Below are 18949 nucleotides of genomic sequence, written 5' to 3'. Positions count from 1 at the left end.
TAACAATATAAATGTGGAATTGTTTTGAAGAACGTCTACGCAACACTATTCGAACATATCAAATCGACAATGAACAGTAAAAATACGCAATTCCTCTAAAGAGATTGCTAATTATTAATGTAGATAAGATAAAATGATATATTATCTAACGTTATACCTACGTTAGGTTTTAGAAAGCAATGGGAAAATGCTCAAGTATCTACGTACCTATTGTAGTTTATTAATAAATTTAATTTATAAAAAACATATCATACGATTTAGTGAACAATTATTGAGAAAAAATGGATGCCTTTAAAATATAAGAATGTTTATTTTATCATTTCGTCATTTACCTGTAATTAAATTGCGGGAAATCGGGATGTGTAATATTTTTCCATATTTAGAATTGTTTAGAAATATGCTATAAAGAACTGATTTTTGCCAAAACTATTAAGAGTTTAAAATTTATTTCTAGCTTAGCGGAAATAAAAACCACTTAAATTTTCCTAATACAGCAAAAAAAATAAACTTCTATATACGACCAGCTAGTGACCAAGAGGTAAAAAGCGTCGGGTTTCCACTCAGGTATCGCGGATTCAACACTCTGCTAACTAGCTAAGTGTTATATCTGTCTTCTTTCATCAGATTTAAGGGTTGGGAATTTTTTGTTTAAAAGTAAAAAGGTTCTACTTACAATTGTGTTTATTTACGTTACAAATAATTGGTCTGGATTTAGTTACACTGTTCATTACCCGAGGGTTGATAATTCTCTGGTTCGAGAAGCTTGTTCCCTGTCACTATAAACTTACAAGCATCTGTTACAATCTAGCGACATCTGACGGACTCTAGAGTAAGCTTTATGTCTAGCGCCATCTATCGCTTAAATACTCAACTTATTACCATACATCACACTAAGTAACATTCGGCTTATGAGATCGCCTTCCTCATCAAATTATCGTTTTTTTCTAACGTATCATATTAAATAGAGAATATTGAAGATAGAAATCTTTTCATTTTTAGAAAATAACGAAAAATACTAGATATGAGCCGTCAAAATGTTGGATTTTGCGGCCGTCCGAAAAACATGTGTCTTCATGTGACATGCGCAGCGGTATTGCAGCACTACCATTCAAAATATGAATTATATTGAGACTCTATAAGATTCTTACTATGTATATAAGAAGGTACTTTTTTTATGGGATTCCAAGGTAGACAGTATAGACGTGTCTTTTTACCAGCACTTGAAATAAATTTGTAGTTAAACACATACATTTTTTTCTTTTTTTTGTATGTAGGCATATATTGCCATTTGACTTAAAGAAACATTTAGTATGATTTAGTTAATAGTTCACCTACTTTCTATTTATTCCTTCACTCTTGTATAATTGATACTTAGCGCAGAACAGCGGTACCTACCTAGTTTGCAAAATCTTCCAACGAGGAAATACTTATAACTGATTAGTCCTTTGTTCTCATTGATTTATGCGCATTGAGAAAGACTGTCTATTATTTGCTTTACACAAAATTAACTGCATTAAACGGCGGTAGGTACTTAATGTACTTACTATGGAAGAACTCTTAAAGAATTACGCTTCAGAAATATATATATATTTTTTTTTTTAAAGAAAGACAAACATTCCAGGGTTACGGATAACCTGACAATATTTTAAAATTTCCTACTACCACCACACGAAGCGGAAAAATGTTACTTGTGTTGTGATGGAGGACTTAGCCGGCTGAGGAATTGAACACACTACGCAATGAGTGAGACCCAAGCGCGATGTTAACTCGGCCACCGACCGGTCATAATGCGTATTTAACGGCGGTACCGTACCTACGGTTTCATGCTAACTCAACACACTTTTAAAAAGTGATGTAAAGTCATTAAAAACGATGAAATTTTTTTTTATCCTAACCTAACCTAACCTAACCTACTTAACCCAGTTAATAAAGTTTTTGTTTCATCACTTTCCATGACTAAATATAACTTTTTAAAGATGTGATGAATCATCATTTTGATGATTTATCCGGTCACCGTCAGGTTCATCTTGCATTATTTTTCAGATCTCACCGTTCTTACGTATGATGGTACATTATCTTACACACATACGCCTCAAAGATCTCATTTCTATGGTATTCACCTAGCAACAGGGTATTAGAGCTTCGCTGCCTTTGACATTGTTTTTGTTATAGTTTCCAGTTTGAATCTGCGCACATTTGTCACTTATAACCTTATAGATCGTATTAAAATATCTCTGTCAGAAGCTATGATACTATGTTTGCTTTGTGACTGACTACAGGGTTAGTTGTTAATGCTTGTAATTGCGTGCCTCGCGCCGGTTATTTTGGTTCGCGGGTAATTTTCGATTAGCTAATAATTTGCTCGACTAAGTGAGTGAGATTGTGATTCTGGCAGTGATCAATCTCTCACACGCCATGAATGACGACTTCCGCGGTAAGCTGTGCATCCGGACACCATTATTCCGCGTGTGAACCAGTCTCACACAACTCACTCATAACAATTGGCAGATCCGGAGCGCTGCCCGCTGCACAATCCACATATAATAACTACGTAAATTCCTACCTCAATATCCTTGCTTTTTGCACTATGGCCTTTTACATCTAAGGCTTTACTGTGATATTAAGATGGTAGAATAATAGCCAAGAGATAATTAGTATTATCTTGGATGACAGGTGATGCTTACCCTTTGTACCTACAGTCATTTCATGGCGTATCTCTTCAGTGGCGCGTTCATATTAAACTGTTTAACGAAACCAACATCACGAAAGCCGAAATCACGAATAACTAATTTACGAGTTGATCGCGAATGACTAAAATTCTAGATATAAATAGATTTTTTTAAATGTCTTTTGAAAATACATCGTAACGCACTCCCAAAGTGGTTAAAGATCTTACCAAGACTTAAATTCACCTTGCTGCGTTATTTTTTCACAGTAGTGGTTAAAAAGTTTTGTTTATTTATCACAATCGGAACCTAAACTATCGGAAAATTGTCGCATTGTAACGTTATCCATTCGGTTTTTAGGATTTCTGTAGTCAGAATTTTGTTACCCGCGAAGTAGATAGGTATTGAGGATTACATTATACGTCTAGATAGTACCTACACCTTAAACATAATATTACACGTATTATGCAGGTGAATAGGAATGAAATCTGCACTTGATATCAGTTGATGCACAACCATCTACAAAAACTAATAATTATCAATTTCCTCTTTTAAATAAATAATTATACAACCTTTTCGAAGAATCAGTGCACGAAAAATATAGGGTTTCTGAAGAAAAAATTTTAATGAGAAAATGATCGAAGTCGAAACAAAACATTTTTTATGAAAATAGTACTGATATAGCTATTTGCGATAAGGAGCCATATGACATCTACCAAGCTCCCAGACTCACTACTCATTTACGGCTCCAAAGACTAAGATGGGCCGGACATGTGCACCGAATGCCAAGCACACGTGTACCAAAGAAGGTTCTAACAAGACACCCGGGAGGCAAACGAAAGGCGGGCAGACCTAGGCTGAGATGGGAGGACGATGTCAGGAAAGATGCCAGAGGACTACTCCATGTTGCAGATTGGAAGACGACGGCCGAGGACAGAGGGCGGTGGAGGCTCATGTTAAAGGAGGCCAAGGCTCGAAATGGGCTGTAGCGCCATTGAAGAAGAAGATAGCTATTTGCGATACCTACATTAACAGTCTATGTTAATAAAATAATTAAAATGATACACCTAGCGCCATCTAGGATAAGTTATAGGAAACTTAGTGTACCTACATGCATTTGTTTTGAGAAAATAAAATTATTGTTTGTTCAAAACTACCGACTGTGTTTATTTATTTATTTATTTATTTACGGACAAATAGTCCATTAACAACATATTAATTACACGAATAAGTTTTATAAACAGAGATGACAGTCAAAGTCAAAGCATGAAGATGTTGTTTATTACACATTTCGTAGTGCTGGATACCTACTGTCAGTATCGCCCTAAGATGAGAACAGAAACGTTGCTTGAATTGGATTTAGCAGTGTTCACAAAAAAAATAAATTATTTTTTAATGTCTTAATCCGCTCCTGAGTCCACAATCAGAGAGCACTAACTTCCTTGATTCCATTCGATACACAACTTTAATTGCGGCTGTATCAAAAAAGATGAAAGTGAAAAGCGACAAAGTGATAATTTGTCATTCGGATTGTAAGAGGCAAACAAAACAATGCATATTTCAACTCTCCGAGCTTTTGGCTTTGGTTGATGTTTCTTTTCGTTAATGATTTCCTAGTTCAGCGCACTTGAATTCTTGGCATGTCTGATTAATTTGATGACATGTTTGAATGAATGGTGAGAATTTTCAACGGATATAATCGAGGTATCATTTCAGAAACGGTCAATCATTTTAAGAATGGAAATCATTTCAAATCATTCGCAAAAAAAACATAGATAATACACGAATAATAATAAGTACTGCTAATATATTAAGTAATTAATGTCTTCAAATTATTCGTAATCCAGTTTAAAACGTGATTGCAGGCCATTAACGAATGCATTGATAGGTTTACTAAACTTTTAGTATAAGAGGAATATATTATGACGATGTCAGAACACGTGTTCGTTATATATAGGCAAATGCAGGTGCACCTAAACGTGTTTCGTTATATTCCGAATATACTAAAATTTTATCAGGAAATAGCCTGCAATCCTGTTTTTAACCGGTTACAAATAATTTAAAGAGATTTTTAATAAATCAGCACACTCATTTTTCTCCATGTAGTTTTTACATAAATGGTTACATATTAGTTTTATAATGAAAACGAAAGGTTCTTCCGTCCGCTTAAGTGAAAATAATGCAATTCGCAATTAAAAATGTATAACGGGATGCTCCTGAATTGGGACCCGCCACAGGGTATCACGCTGCAAGGCGCATTTAAGCCCAATGCCCTCTCTATTTCTGTTACAGGGCCGTGGGCAAAGTGGGAAAAACCGAAGACTCAAAAACGCGATGTAAAATGGTCAGTCCAGCCGGAGAATTTTACCAGCGTTTGTTTTAAAATTCGGTATTTATATAATTGCGATAACAGATCCAATGTACATTTGCGATGATGAAACAGAAAATCTTGCTATAGTATGTATGTATCTCTCTTCGCATCTGAAATGTGCACAAAGGCGATAAAGACCAATGAAATTCTGAAATTATGGACCTTTAATCATGACTCAGCGAATAAATATTATAATTGTGGCGAATTTCAATATCTAGCCTCAAGTCATCGTCTTCAGGAGAATAAGGGAAGCCGTCGAAAGAAACACAATGAACAGGCTTAGCATGTATTTTTACGACAGACCTTTATTTTATTTCCAGATATTTATTTTAATTATTTTAGTTATGTTATGTTGAGAATCCGTTTTTGAAATGGATGAATTACCCAAACTTACCTTACCCATCTTTAACCCGTAAACACATTATCTTGTTAAAATCAATTTCACGTTCAACAACCACCTGACCGGGAGGTCGCACTTTGACTTCGAAAGAGACCAATCTCGTGTATTACATAACAAAGGAGAGAACAGTTGAGATAATTGCTAAAATGAGTGATTACGTATGTACCTACTTGCCTACTTAATATTTTGATTCTGATTACACCCGCGAAGAATGGCTTTTATTAGTCAGTTTCCGCGGTAGGTAGCAAAAATATGGTAATTCCATGTCAGTTAATCTTCGGTTTTTTGATAAAAATCTTTAGGTGGGTAATTTATATTCATGAGAATATGATTTGAGAATGCGGAGAACAAGAAGCGCGGGTTCTCCTCTGGCACTGGCCATGGAGCTCTAAGTGAATTTCGGAATTACCCATGAGCGTTAATACTCTGAGTAGATTAATACGCTCATGGTTTATATGGTCGCGGGTTCAAAGCTTCCAAAGAAAAATCACACCTATGACCTGCTAATGAATAAAAAAAGCCTCATAAAGAACCACCTTATATATATACGAGTATCCTTGCAAGGTAGAAAGTCGAATAAACGGAAAAGTATCAAGTCTAAGGTGGCTGACATTACTATCAATATCTCGAGCTTCAACTATTGTAGGCATATTATAGGTTTATTGTTTGTTGAATTTACATGCGTATTGTTATTTTTCTTATTTGCTGCTTTATTCTGTTTTTTTTTCTATTTTTATTAAATATTCTAGTTTACAGGTTAGTTTTATGTTTCTGAATATCTATCTGTGAACATTAATAATTCGTCTGTTTTTTTGTTATCCTCTTATGCATATTGTATTACTAAGACTGTTTATGTTCCTCAAATAAATAAACTATCTTGGGTTTTTTTAGTGTTTTTTTTTTTATTTATTTTGGAAAATCCACAGGTTTTTATTATTCATGAAATGTGTATAATTGTTGAACCAATAAGTGATTTTCACTGACGTATCTTATTTTTTGTGAATATACAATTACAACAAAAAGGGGATGGGTCTAGTCTGTGTTGAGTAATGTGTATTGTATCTGTATTATTTATTGATTTTCAGGTTAAAAATGTGAGGTGCTGTATTAAATAAATCGAATTCACTGCATGAAGTGCTAAACATGTATGAAGCGCAGTGAGTGAATGTGTTCTGTTTGAATTAGTATCGCATTGAGGGACGTTTAATGCGTAGTTTTGTCTGGTGGGCACTCTTAATTGGATTATTTGGAGTAAAAATTTTAAATTGTACTTGTAAGTTCCTCTCGTCCTAAAATGAGTTTTATAACTCATCGGGATTGCTCTAGATAAAATAAATTACTAGGTAAACTTTGAAATCTGTCTAAACTTTGTTTATCCAGTGTATTAAACTCCTCGGAACAAATCCTGAACTTATTACCGGATGTAATATGAAGGCACGTCACTAGCAGATATTACTTTTAAATAATTACGTTCTTACAATTGAAATAAAATCTTGTTGAGCACTTTAAGATCATTGAATTAGACAACTTTACTGTAGAAGACTATTTTTAAAGGTCCAGCAGTGTTAACTGATCCATGAATTATATTTTACGAGTCGGCTGATAGATTCATTACTTTTAGAATTATGAAGTAGTTAATAAATTTAAAAAACTGCTATTTTAAAGATCCCAAGTAGGCACTAACCTTCGTTTGAAAGTACGTGTTTTTAATAATAACCATCTTCGGTTTTTCCGGCTCTTGATATAATGATACTAGTATAGTGTTATTTTACGATCTAGCCAAGAAACTATATGTAACTAATGAACAAACATATGCTTCTTTGGTTAACTGGCATAAATTCAAATAAACTTTTTTACATAGGTTTTTAGCCGTAATTCTAACTAAATAAATTAACCTAGTGTGTTGTGCACGGAGAAAACTTACTGATATAAAATAGAATTATGGATCACTTAGAGCAGGGGTGCTCAAACGGTCGATCGCGATCGACCGGTCGATCGCGAGTGCTTTTTGAGTCGATCTCGAGAAAAAATTCCCAATTTTCATGCCTTCTTTTTTATTATTTATTTGTAGCTTGTAGAGCGGACTGAGTTACTGAACGGAGTGTTGTTCCAGTTGCTGGCAAATTTCGTATTTGCTGTGAGCTGAGAAGAGTTTTTGACAATGATTCCTCTGAAAGGAAAGACCCGTGGCGAAGATATATGTATATGACGTTTTCTTCAATTTTGTAACAAACCATAAGCTACCAATATATTAACTAGTGTTCATCACAACCGATGGAGCACCAGCAATGACTGGAAACAAAAATGGTTTTGTGTCGAAATAACGACGATTTCCTTTCGTTTTTCTCATTCCATTGCAACAAGTTGTATGTTCAAAAGTTCTAAATATGAAGGAGATTATGGACATAGCAATAAAAATTGTGAATTTCATCCGTGCCCGTAGCTTGCAACGATGGATATTCATACGGACGTCAGGTGGTTAAGTCGCGGAAAATTCCTAGAAAGGTTTCAAGAATTATTGCCCGAAATAATTACTTTTCTGGACGAAAGAGGTGATGACACTCAGATGCTGAAAAACGGAAAATGGCTGACTGATTTAGCTTTTTTGACAGATATTACAATGCATTTAAACACCATTAACTTGGAGCTTTAAGTTAAAGGAAAAACTATTATTGAGATGATTAGCGCAATAGCATTCAAAAGTAAATTGCAACTTATGATAGATCAACTGAAAAAAATGGATCTGAAACATTTTCCGTCTTTGAAAGGAAGGATTCCTCAGTTGAATTTGGATATTTATGAGAAAGAATTATCAAATATTTTGGGTGAATTCGAAAGACGTTTTTATGATTTAAGTAAATTGGCAAATATCGCATCGTTTATGAGTTACCCTTTTTCGTGTAAAACATTGAGAAATCTGCTACTGAAATAGCAAGTCAGTTGAACATGGACTCATCTTCTGTTGAAAATGAGGTATTGCAGATAATATCAGATATACATTTCAAAGCCACAGCATCTGATACAAAATTCTGGTGTTTTATATCTGAAGATAAATATTCGAATCTAAGGCAAATCGCCCTTCACTTGACGGCAATGTTTGGGTCAACTTACTTGTGCGAGTCTGCATTTTCTGAAATGAAGATAATTCAGTCAAAATATCGCAATCGACTAACTGACGAACATATGTCATCTTGCTTGCGATTAGCACTCGGTAATTACGTACCATCGTATGAAAAGTATGCTGAGGACATGCAGTGCCACGCTTCAACATCCAAAGTCATTATTTGGTTTTTAGAAACTAGAACTCGTTTGTTTTTTGTAAGAACCAATAAAGTTGCAATTTTTAATAAATATAAGTTTTTTTATTGACTTTTTAGTGCAGACCTCCACCTACCTTGACTAAAAAAAATGTATATTGCGAACTAATTTCTGTCGTTCCTCCAAATGCTATGTGGATTCGTGCCCATGCAATTATGCAACGTCCCTATATATACACTTATACCTGCGCCACGATACACCCTACCTACATAGACGACAATCCTGCATCACGTATACTTGCAGGTCGATCGATCGGAATCTAATAATATTGAGGTAGATCGCCAGCAGTTCAACTTTGAGCACCCCTGACTTAGAGGCTATGGTGCAAGAATGTACCTCGTCATCAAAACCACTGGAAATGGTTTTCGCACCAATCAAATCTAAATCAAAGTTAAACTTGACCAAAATATAAAATATACAAATATTACAGCCAGGCCGAAAATAAGCAACATGCTCTAGTGAGGGGAAAAATTCTGATGATTGGGACACGCTGATAAAGAAGCATGTTGGTGTTCCATCTCTTAGTATTGTTGTATCGGGGATGCGAAAAACTAACACACTCACAAACTCACACTGACAAACTCACTATACTGATAAACTTACTACAGCAAGAGCTCAGAGCTGAGCAAAAAAACGTTATAGACTTCAAGGATTACTACCCATTCATTTACTAAATTCGGTGTATTATACCATGGCACATTGACGTGGAATACAACGAAAGCGAATTTTCATTTTACGTAATTAAAAATTAGAATGTTCAAATTTGAAATTTCCCAAATGCAGATAGCTGGCTATTAAGTAATTATTTTAAAAAAAATACTATTAATTACAAATAAATTAAATACAAAATGACAAATCTAAACATTATATAGGATATATAATTGTTGCACACATTCTGCAACGACCAAATTAGTAGACGGTGTATTAGTGGGTTGCAGTCTGCAGATGAACGGATGGTAAATATGATTTGAGTGACCTTACAGAAAATGATAAAAGAATATGTTAGGTAAACTTTATTTATTAGTTTTATTATAAAACATTGATAAAATTCTGTTCTGCCACAAAGCAGCTTGTCTACAGGATCGACCATTTTACTTTAATTTATTAAACATAACACAATTTAATCATTTTGTTGATAATAAAGGTATATTGTTTGTTTGTTTTGTGTCTCAAGTTTTCTTTAATGTTCTTGTTTTTCACCAAATTAAAATCCATACAATAAATTTGCAAATGTATACTCCTCTTCTACCCACAAGCAAATGCTTTTAATGGAGGTGAAGTATAAATTAAAACAGTATGACTTGTAAATATTGTATATTTATTGTAAAATACACAAATAAAATTATAATAAGAAGAAATTTTCGATTGTCGTCTTGCCATGCTAACATTGGAAATGCTAATACCTCATTGACAGAATGGTAAACAAATTCCGGAGCCAAATTTCAAAGACTTGAAATCTTTACTACCTCTCATTCCAAAAGATGCACAAGATCTACATATAAAATTTATTTGAAAAAAACTCTATTAAAGATGACGCTGATGGATTTTCGGGCATTTCAGATTTTGATATCGAGGGTGAAGAGTAATGTTGTTGTTCTGTTCTGTCATCAAACCGTTGTTTGAACCGTAGATCTATCACAACATATTTTGATTAATTTGGAAACGTTATACTACATGTTTTACTACACCGACGTAACGTTCTCGTTTCAGATGTTGGAAATTTTAATAAACTTTTCTCAGTAGTACGGGATTCTTGTGGGCGTTTTGGCAGATTAATTCGAGACGAAATTTCGGAACCTCCGTGTATAACAACCATAACAACCTGCCTTTTATTTCGACTTGGGTTTCATAATCTTTCCCGAGGAAAACACTTCTTACACGGTCTTAAATTATAACGAGTCCTGTGTGTAGCCTTATTCCTAGATTGGCTGTGTCCATTTGTTGACCTTCGTGGATTTATTTTTTTTGAGAAATTTTTGCATCTTCGGTGTATAACAATAGGCTTTTGGCTGGGTTTCGATTTCGACTTAGGTTTTATAATCTTCCCTAAAGAATCACACTGTCTTAAATTATAACGACTCCTGTTTGGAGGGTTATTCTTGGGATGGCTGTGTCTATTTATTGACCTCGATTGTAGACTGTGCGTTGGATAATTTCGCATAAAATTTAATTGAAATCTCCTTGCCACCTCGGTTGCTTCTGACAACTCTCTTAACAGTTCTTTAATGTTTTCGTTCATATTGGTTAGCTTTAATTATAACTACAAACAAATATAAAACAACGCGAATCAAAAAAAAATGTACTGTCTAACAAATGCATTCCTAGGTAACGAAAACAAAAATGTAAAATCTTCTAATTACGAAACAAAAAACAACTTCATGTAGTTAAAAATATGACTGCCAAAAATAATTATTGAATAATTAGTACCTACTCAATAGAAGGACAAAGCGCTTAATCCGCACATTGATTCAATTTGTTCTAGCGTTAATGGTACTAAGTGATAAGTTCTAATGGTAAAGAAATCCTAATTCCTCAATTTTCACCAATAAAATCGTATAATGAGCACACAAAGCGTAAGCCTCTAATGATTATTAATAAATATTTACGTAATAGACGGAAGTTTTACAAATGTACAAATATTGTGCGTAAACATTGTTTGGGCACACTTGGTCAATACCAAGGTGTAATTATTAGTGCTTGAAGATTGTCGATAGGAATTTCCATAAATAAAGATCTACAAATATTCCCTTCCTAAATAAATACTACTGGTTGTTTCAAGATAATAAGTAAATGTTTTGTTAGTTTTGAGCAGAAACTCTTTTAAGTTTACAAATTCAGATATTGATGACCTTCGTAGAAGGGCCGTAAGCTCCTTGGCAGTGAAACGGTTTTCTTCCTTCTGTCTTTTGAACAAAGCCTTACAACAAAAATGCTGCTGGTAAACCATCGATCTTCTCGCCTAACATTTTATTTTCAAGAATCTGTTATTTTTCAAAAGAAATATTAACTTTTTCAATTGTTGTCAATTCCCTTCGTGACGTCATTTTAATAATCTGAAAATGACAAACTTTGTTTACACCACTATTTGATAAATATTGTCACATGTCAATTTAATGATAATTTCAAGATAAATATTAACATATTTCAAAGTCAATGGTTTCATCAGCAGGATTCTTTTTTTTAATCTTTAAAATTAATGTTATTACTAACTTTTACATATTATTATGTATTTACGATATCTATGGTATGTGTGGGATAGCACTAACCTCCCCACATTCTAGAATAAAGATGATGATCATTTATTATTATTTTTATAAACCATGTAAATCATCATAGGAAAAATCCATAAAACAACAAACGCGCAAGGTATGCAAGCAAACAATAAATTAATGATTGTTTGAGGAATAATAGCAGGCGTACAATTTCTTTTTTCATTTTTCATTTTTACGTAACTCTCACAATCGACATTTTTCTAAGAAAATTCCAATCTGCTAATACCACAACAAAGAAGTTGAAACACTCGGTGGGATTATCAAAGAAGGTTACGATCATTGTCGATGGTCGATAGGGCAAGTCTTCTCTTTTCGTGATTCAATAGAATAGGTTTGGTGTTTGTAAAGAAACGGAAAGGTTAGGCGATGTCATCAATCATGGAACTCTTAGATTGTAGGATAGCTCACCAGGTGACCAGATAGCCCTGGCGGATTCATCGTGTTGAAATACTAGAAAAGTCAGATTATATTGCATGATCTTATTATTGTTTCAATGTATGGTAATTAGTTTCAGCTTTTTTCGTTTATACTTTGTTCGTAAGTACCTTAATTGTTAACTCTTTTTTTGAACGTTCATAATTTGTTTAGACTCTATTAATAGTAGTGGTGGGCAGGATCAATTTTTTTTACATCTCAACCTTAGTTTATCAATTCAGTGCCATCAAGGTGCTAATAAAACAACTCTTAACACTCCTGGCACTAAGAAGAACAAACTTTTAAAATATTAGCGAAATCGGTCCTGTACTTTTTGAGTCTATAGGGCAATCACAGGAGGACACTGCTATTTATTTAGATTGCTGGTTTATACCATCACTCATCCTGATATTGTTGTGCATGCACTTTCTGGCGTAACAGATAAGATATTATTTTAGCAGGTCGTACGTATGTGATCAATGGTACTACATGATTGAACGTTTAAATATTCAATATTCTATTCTGAACGGAATATTTCAGGCTAAAAGTTATATCATGATTTCAGCAAGAAGCAAGAGAAACATATTTTATATCCGCTTAACATAATCCATAGATTGATAATTAAGGGAATCTTATTCTCTTTAAATGTTGAAAAAACTCATTTTCTACCTCCGAGCCTAACAGAGAATATTTCAAATATAAATGTAAACATTAAAGTTCACGACAGAAATTGTCTACTTAATATCACACCCTGTAACTTAAATTGTCTAAATATTAGGAGTAAAGAACAAATAAAATATCTAGGAATAATTATTGACACTAAAATCAAATAAACTCCACAATAAACAGAATGTGGAAACTAATATATATTCTTCAGACATAGAAATACTATTTCATTAAAAATATTAAAAGAAATTTACTTTGCTCTTGCGCACTCAGTACTACAATATGGAATCATAGCTTGGGGGGTGCATATAAATCATCCCTTCTCCCACTTGAAACAATTAAAAATTCTTATAAAAATTATCCTAAAAAACCTTATTACTACCCAACAACAAATGTATTCCAAGAATTCGCTGTTCCCCACTTACAAAAAATTCAGTTCCCCCACTTACAACTTCAGCTACACAAAGATATTTTCAATGAAAATAATACCCCACTGCTAAATATTAGCATAAAGAATACTTCTGTTGGTGGAGTTGGATTGTGCAACCCGTACAAACCACAACAGCACAGAATCACTATGTTTATAAAGAAATACAATTATTTAATCAATTACCAGCTGATATGCGAACAGAAAAAATATTCGACAAATTAAAACCAAAATTAAATCATATTTTTGTCGTATCACCATATAATTTTAACTTCCTCTTAGATATATTCTTGACTGTTTTATTATTCCTAATGTTTTATGTAGGTATATCCCAAATATATTTCGTTTTCGTTTTCGTTTACTGTGTTATATTACAATATTTTTTTATATTTAATTTATATATTCTATGTATAATATGGAGCTCGTGGGATTGTACCACCCTCCCCAAGATCTGGAATAAACAAAAGTCAGATTCCTTTTATAGTAATTAAGGTAATTCAGAAGGTTTTATTTAAAAATATTTTATATAATCCTTGTCCAGCGATTCCGAATAATTACCAACAAAAATTTCATTAAGTTGATCAAATGATTATTTTTGAAGTGAAACTTCTTTACGCACGTTATGCATTTTCGAGGACCGGAGTAAAACCGACTCATGACCGTCACGAAAAACGGGGATCATTTCGCTATAGGAGCCTAGCTAATATTATATACCTAGTTTAGGTCACTAAACTCTCCAAACTCAGCTTCGCGGTCTAGAGGCAGAGCGCCCGATTGTCGCCGTGAAGAACCGAGGTTCGATCCCCGCTTTAACTATTTTTTTTTCTTTTTGTGATTTTTTTAATACGAGGAAAAGTGATAAAATGCTCTCGTGCTGCGACTTTGTCAGGCATACATATAAGAAAATATCTACATTTTTTTAAATAATTTTTTTTTAATTACATAAATTTGTTAATTTTAACCGATAGTCTCCCGAAATGTCTAAATCCATTTAGTGAGACTCTAGACCGGCAGGTGTTTACTCGAGTAATTGGCTAGAATTAACGGTCGGTACCTATATGATATTTTTGTCGAAATATAGCTTACAAATCGAGCCGGTAGAGTCGCTCGGTATTTTGATTAATTATTTTTATTTTGAATCATTAAAATTACTAATCAAGGCCGATAACGCGACTAATTATTCTCGCAGACGTGCGTGACAAGTTTTTTTAGTAAAAAACACACCCATTATTAATTAATATACGGACAAATATACGAAAATATTTTTTAAAACGACAGATATGACTTCACACTGCCGATATATCTTCTATTCGACCCTATATAAAGCGTTAACGAGACGTTATGTGATATTATTCATTTGCCGTGTTTGAAAACGAAAATTTACACGTTAAAAGTCAATTGAGGAGTACACGTTATACGCGGTTCTCGTCGCGCGAGATACCTCTCCTCGTGGTCTAGAGGCAGAGCGTTCGACACTCGTTATGCAGGACCCGGGTTCGAATCCCATATTTTTATAACTTTTAATTTTTTTTTATCACATGCTACTTATAAATATGTCAATTAAACATAGTTAAACGTTCATTTGTTAACAACACGCCTGTAAATAAATTTATGCTTTTTAAAACTATAATGTACAGCATTCTGAATAATAATATGAAATGAAAAGAGAGAGAGAGAAGAATACTAAAAGTTTCACTTCCGTCGTGCGTAGGCAAATAATTACCCAATTTTTTTTTTGATTCGCGTTATTTTATATTTGTTTGTTGTTATAATTAAGGCAAACCAATATGAAGGAAACATTGAAGAACTGTTAAGAGAGTTGTCAGAAGCAAGCGAGGTTGCAAAGAGATTTCAATTAAATTTTATGCGAAATTATCCAACACACAGTCTACAATCGAGGTCAACACATAGACACAGCCATCCAACTATGTATGTAAAAGCCCAATGGGCGTATAAATAAATAAATAAATAATCTTTCCCGAGGAATCACACTGTCTCAAACTATAACGACTCCTGTTTGGAGGGTTATTCTTGCGATGGCTGTGTCTATCTGTTGAGCTCGATTGTAGACTGTGTGAAGGATAATTTCGTATAAAATTTAATTGAAATCTCTTTGCCCCCTCGGTTGCTTCTGACAACTCTCTTAACAGTTCTTCAATTTTTTCCTTCATATTGGTTTGCTTTAATTACGACAGCAAAAAAATAAAAAAACAACGAAAATCAAAAAAAAATGTACTGTCTAACAAATGCATAACTAGGTAACGAAAACAAAAATATAAAATGTTCTAATTAGGAAACAAAAAAAGATTTCATTTGGTTAAAAAAACGACTGCCAAAAATACAAAACGACATATCTACGTACTTACTTATTTACCCAGTCGGAGTAGTCGCTAGCTTGAGTTATTATGGGTGTTTTAAACTAGATGTACGGACCGTCAAATTGATGAAATTCGCTTTTAATACGATGTTTTGTTAGGACTTGGAGCACGTACTCAGAGGATTGGAAGGAGGTTGAAGTTTAATGGACCGGTATACAAGGCAACCTAATAAGCCATTTTTTTAAATTTTAGAGGGCAGGAATAAAGGAACTGATTGAGCGTAGTTCTTTAATCTTTATGACTTCCTTCTTCTTGCCTCTTCTTACGTTTCCTTGCCTCTGTTTGGCTCTTCCTGATTCATTTTGTCTCTTCTTGACTTTTCTTCTCTCCTTGTCTCTTCTTATCTCTTCTTGTTTCTCTTGGCTCGTCTTATATCTTCTTGTCTCTTTTTTTTTCTTCTTGTTTCTGTTTACTCATTTTGCTTTTTCTTGACTCGCCTTGGCTCTTCTTACATATTTTGCATCTTCTTGCCCTTTCTTGGCTCGTATTGTCTTTTCTTAGCTCTTATTGCTTCCACCTACCTCTTCTTGCATTTTCTCGCCCCTTCATGGCTAGTCTTGTCTCTTCTTTGCTCCTCTTGCCTCTTCTTGCCTCTTCTTGTATCTTCTTGCCACTAGTAGTCTCTTCTTGGCTCTTTTTGCCTACTGTTACGTCTTTTTGCATGCTTTCTTCCCCTGTTGATTAAGATATTCTATTCTTCAATCTTTATAGGAGTTCAAATATATATGTTTTGAAAATGCATACAATCACGCTCTTTAAGGGGTCCCTTGTAGCCTGCAGTTGTGAAGTTGTGCGTTTTCCGTGCTGCAATCTGCAGGTCAAAGCTAGCCCTAACTCTAGGCAACCTCCGAAATTAAAAGACAGTAGAAGAATAAGTATCCATTTATTTTCAAAGCAAGCTCAATTGCCAGTCCACTCATGGTAACAAAACGCCGCCTGTTATACAAGTATTTAAAAATAACAAAAAACACCAAAGTTTTCAAATCAACTCCTTTCTGAAACCCAATCAGATCCAAATTAATTTCTGAATGAAATAGGAAAAAAGTAGAAATCGCTAAAAAAATCACTTGCAAAAAAAATAGTTGCTAAAATAGACCAAAATAATTATGATATCTTGGGGAATAGCACAGTGGAATCGATAACTTTACAATATAGGATCGATAGGTGTAACTATGAATGATTTAAAACCGATTTCCCAAGCACGGTCGCGATTATTGATATCCGGACCGATGTTGATAACTTAATAAATCAGAATAGATATACACTGGCAAAACTGGTGTATCTTTCCATGAATTAATATTCCTAAATGTCAGACGGCTACGTGAAAGTTAAAAATAATACTTAATTCAAAATTTCGCATTGAAATTATATCATTAATTTAAATTGGCAGTCCAGAAGAATTTAGATACTAAAAAGGCAGTTATTGAGGTCATGAGTCATGTCATACCTCATAACTCAGTACCTGTCATAATAATCAGTACCTTCAATTATTATGACAGTATCGTCAGCATAAGATATTATTTTTTCTGTTTAGTTTGGATCATTTACATTGATGATAAACAGTAAAGGTCCCAGGACTGTACCTTGAGGTATGCCGAAATGACTTATTTTTGGCGGACTAAGAACATCGTTGATTTTTACGACTTGAGTGCTTTTGAAAAGGTATATTTTTTTCCATTGTAGATCTGTTCTATTTAATGCAATGTTTCTTAATTTACTTATAAGTTTATCATGTGATATGCTGTCAAACGCTATTTTGAGAAATTCCAATACATTTCAACAATTTATCTAGTGAATTATGAACAAGGTAAGTTAGTTATTAACTCTTTGTACAAAATGTATGTTCCTGTATTGGTCCAACTGTTAGCTTAATGGCATCTGTAAATCTACAACCAAGATTTTAATATATCTAAACTTATGTTTCAAATTCAACCATTTTCTAGATAAGACGCTTTATTCCTTAGTTACTTTTAAGAAAGTTTCGGCAAATGCCGTATTGACTGATGACTGCTTTACACCATAACCCACACGACAATTTATCGCTTTACACGATCATCATTTTCATACTTACAATTTCATATAGATAATTGTTGGTATAACATATGAGGTGGAACTACCAACAATTGCCCAGATGCCAAAGCAACAGCTTCCACAAACCCGTCTCCATAAATAAACCACTCAACATGTTTCAATTTATTAATAAAAAATAATGTTATAATATCAAGTTAATACATATATGTAGTGGTACGCAACTACTTCATTCGAACGAAATTCTAGAAGTCTCGATTGTTCCAAACAAGCTTCTTGGATGTTCTTTTATTTTTTATTTATTTGTTTGGAAAATTTTACATAGCAACCAAATTGTTCCAGAAGCTTCTTCACCTTTTAAAATCGACAGTATGAAGAATCTAATCAGTCAGTCATCAATCTACCATCAATTAACAAGGTGCTCAACAAGTGATAATCCGCGCACCTCACTTGCGCGAAGGACATTCTTCCCGGCTCTCATCATGGACTCCATCGGGACATCATCATAGCGCTTTGGCCCAGATCGCCTTTCCTGGCCAACGCTGGGATGAGAATGGGCGTAGGACTGATGTTGTATTCTCCGGATGCTGGCTGTGATGGCTGGTCAAGCGCGGGTCTGTGAGTCGACGCCAGGCGCTGGTGACCGGACTCGTTGACTGTCAGGCACTGGCGATCTTGGCAATCAGTACTCCAGTGCTGACGGGAAGGCCGAAGGTGCGGTGGACCTTTTAGGCGGTTGAGCGGGAGTTGAGCTGACCAGTGAGGATGCTGCGTGTCCTCGTGGTGGTCATGGTGAGTGGATGAAGCGCTGGTCAGAGACGCTGGAACCAGGGCGCTGTAATCCACGTAGCGTTGGCCAGGAAAGGCGATCTGGGCCAAAGCGCTATGATGATGTCCCGATGGAGTCCATGATGAGAGCCGGGAAGAATGTCCTTCGCGCAAGTGAGGTGCGCGGATTATCACTTGTTGAGCACCTTGTTAATTGATGGTAGATTGATGACTGACTGAT

Source organism: Hesperophylax consimilis, chromosome 23 (genome assembly GCF_061612785.1).
Source record: "Hesperophylax consimilis isolate HC1 chromosome 23, BYU_Hcon_1.0, whole genome shotgun sequence".
Taxonomy (NCBI): Eukaryota; Metazoa; Arthropoda; class Insecta; order Trichoptera; family Limnephilidae; genus Hesperophylax; species Hesperophylax consimilis.
Note: the sequence above shows the minus strand (reverse complement) of the source record.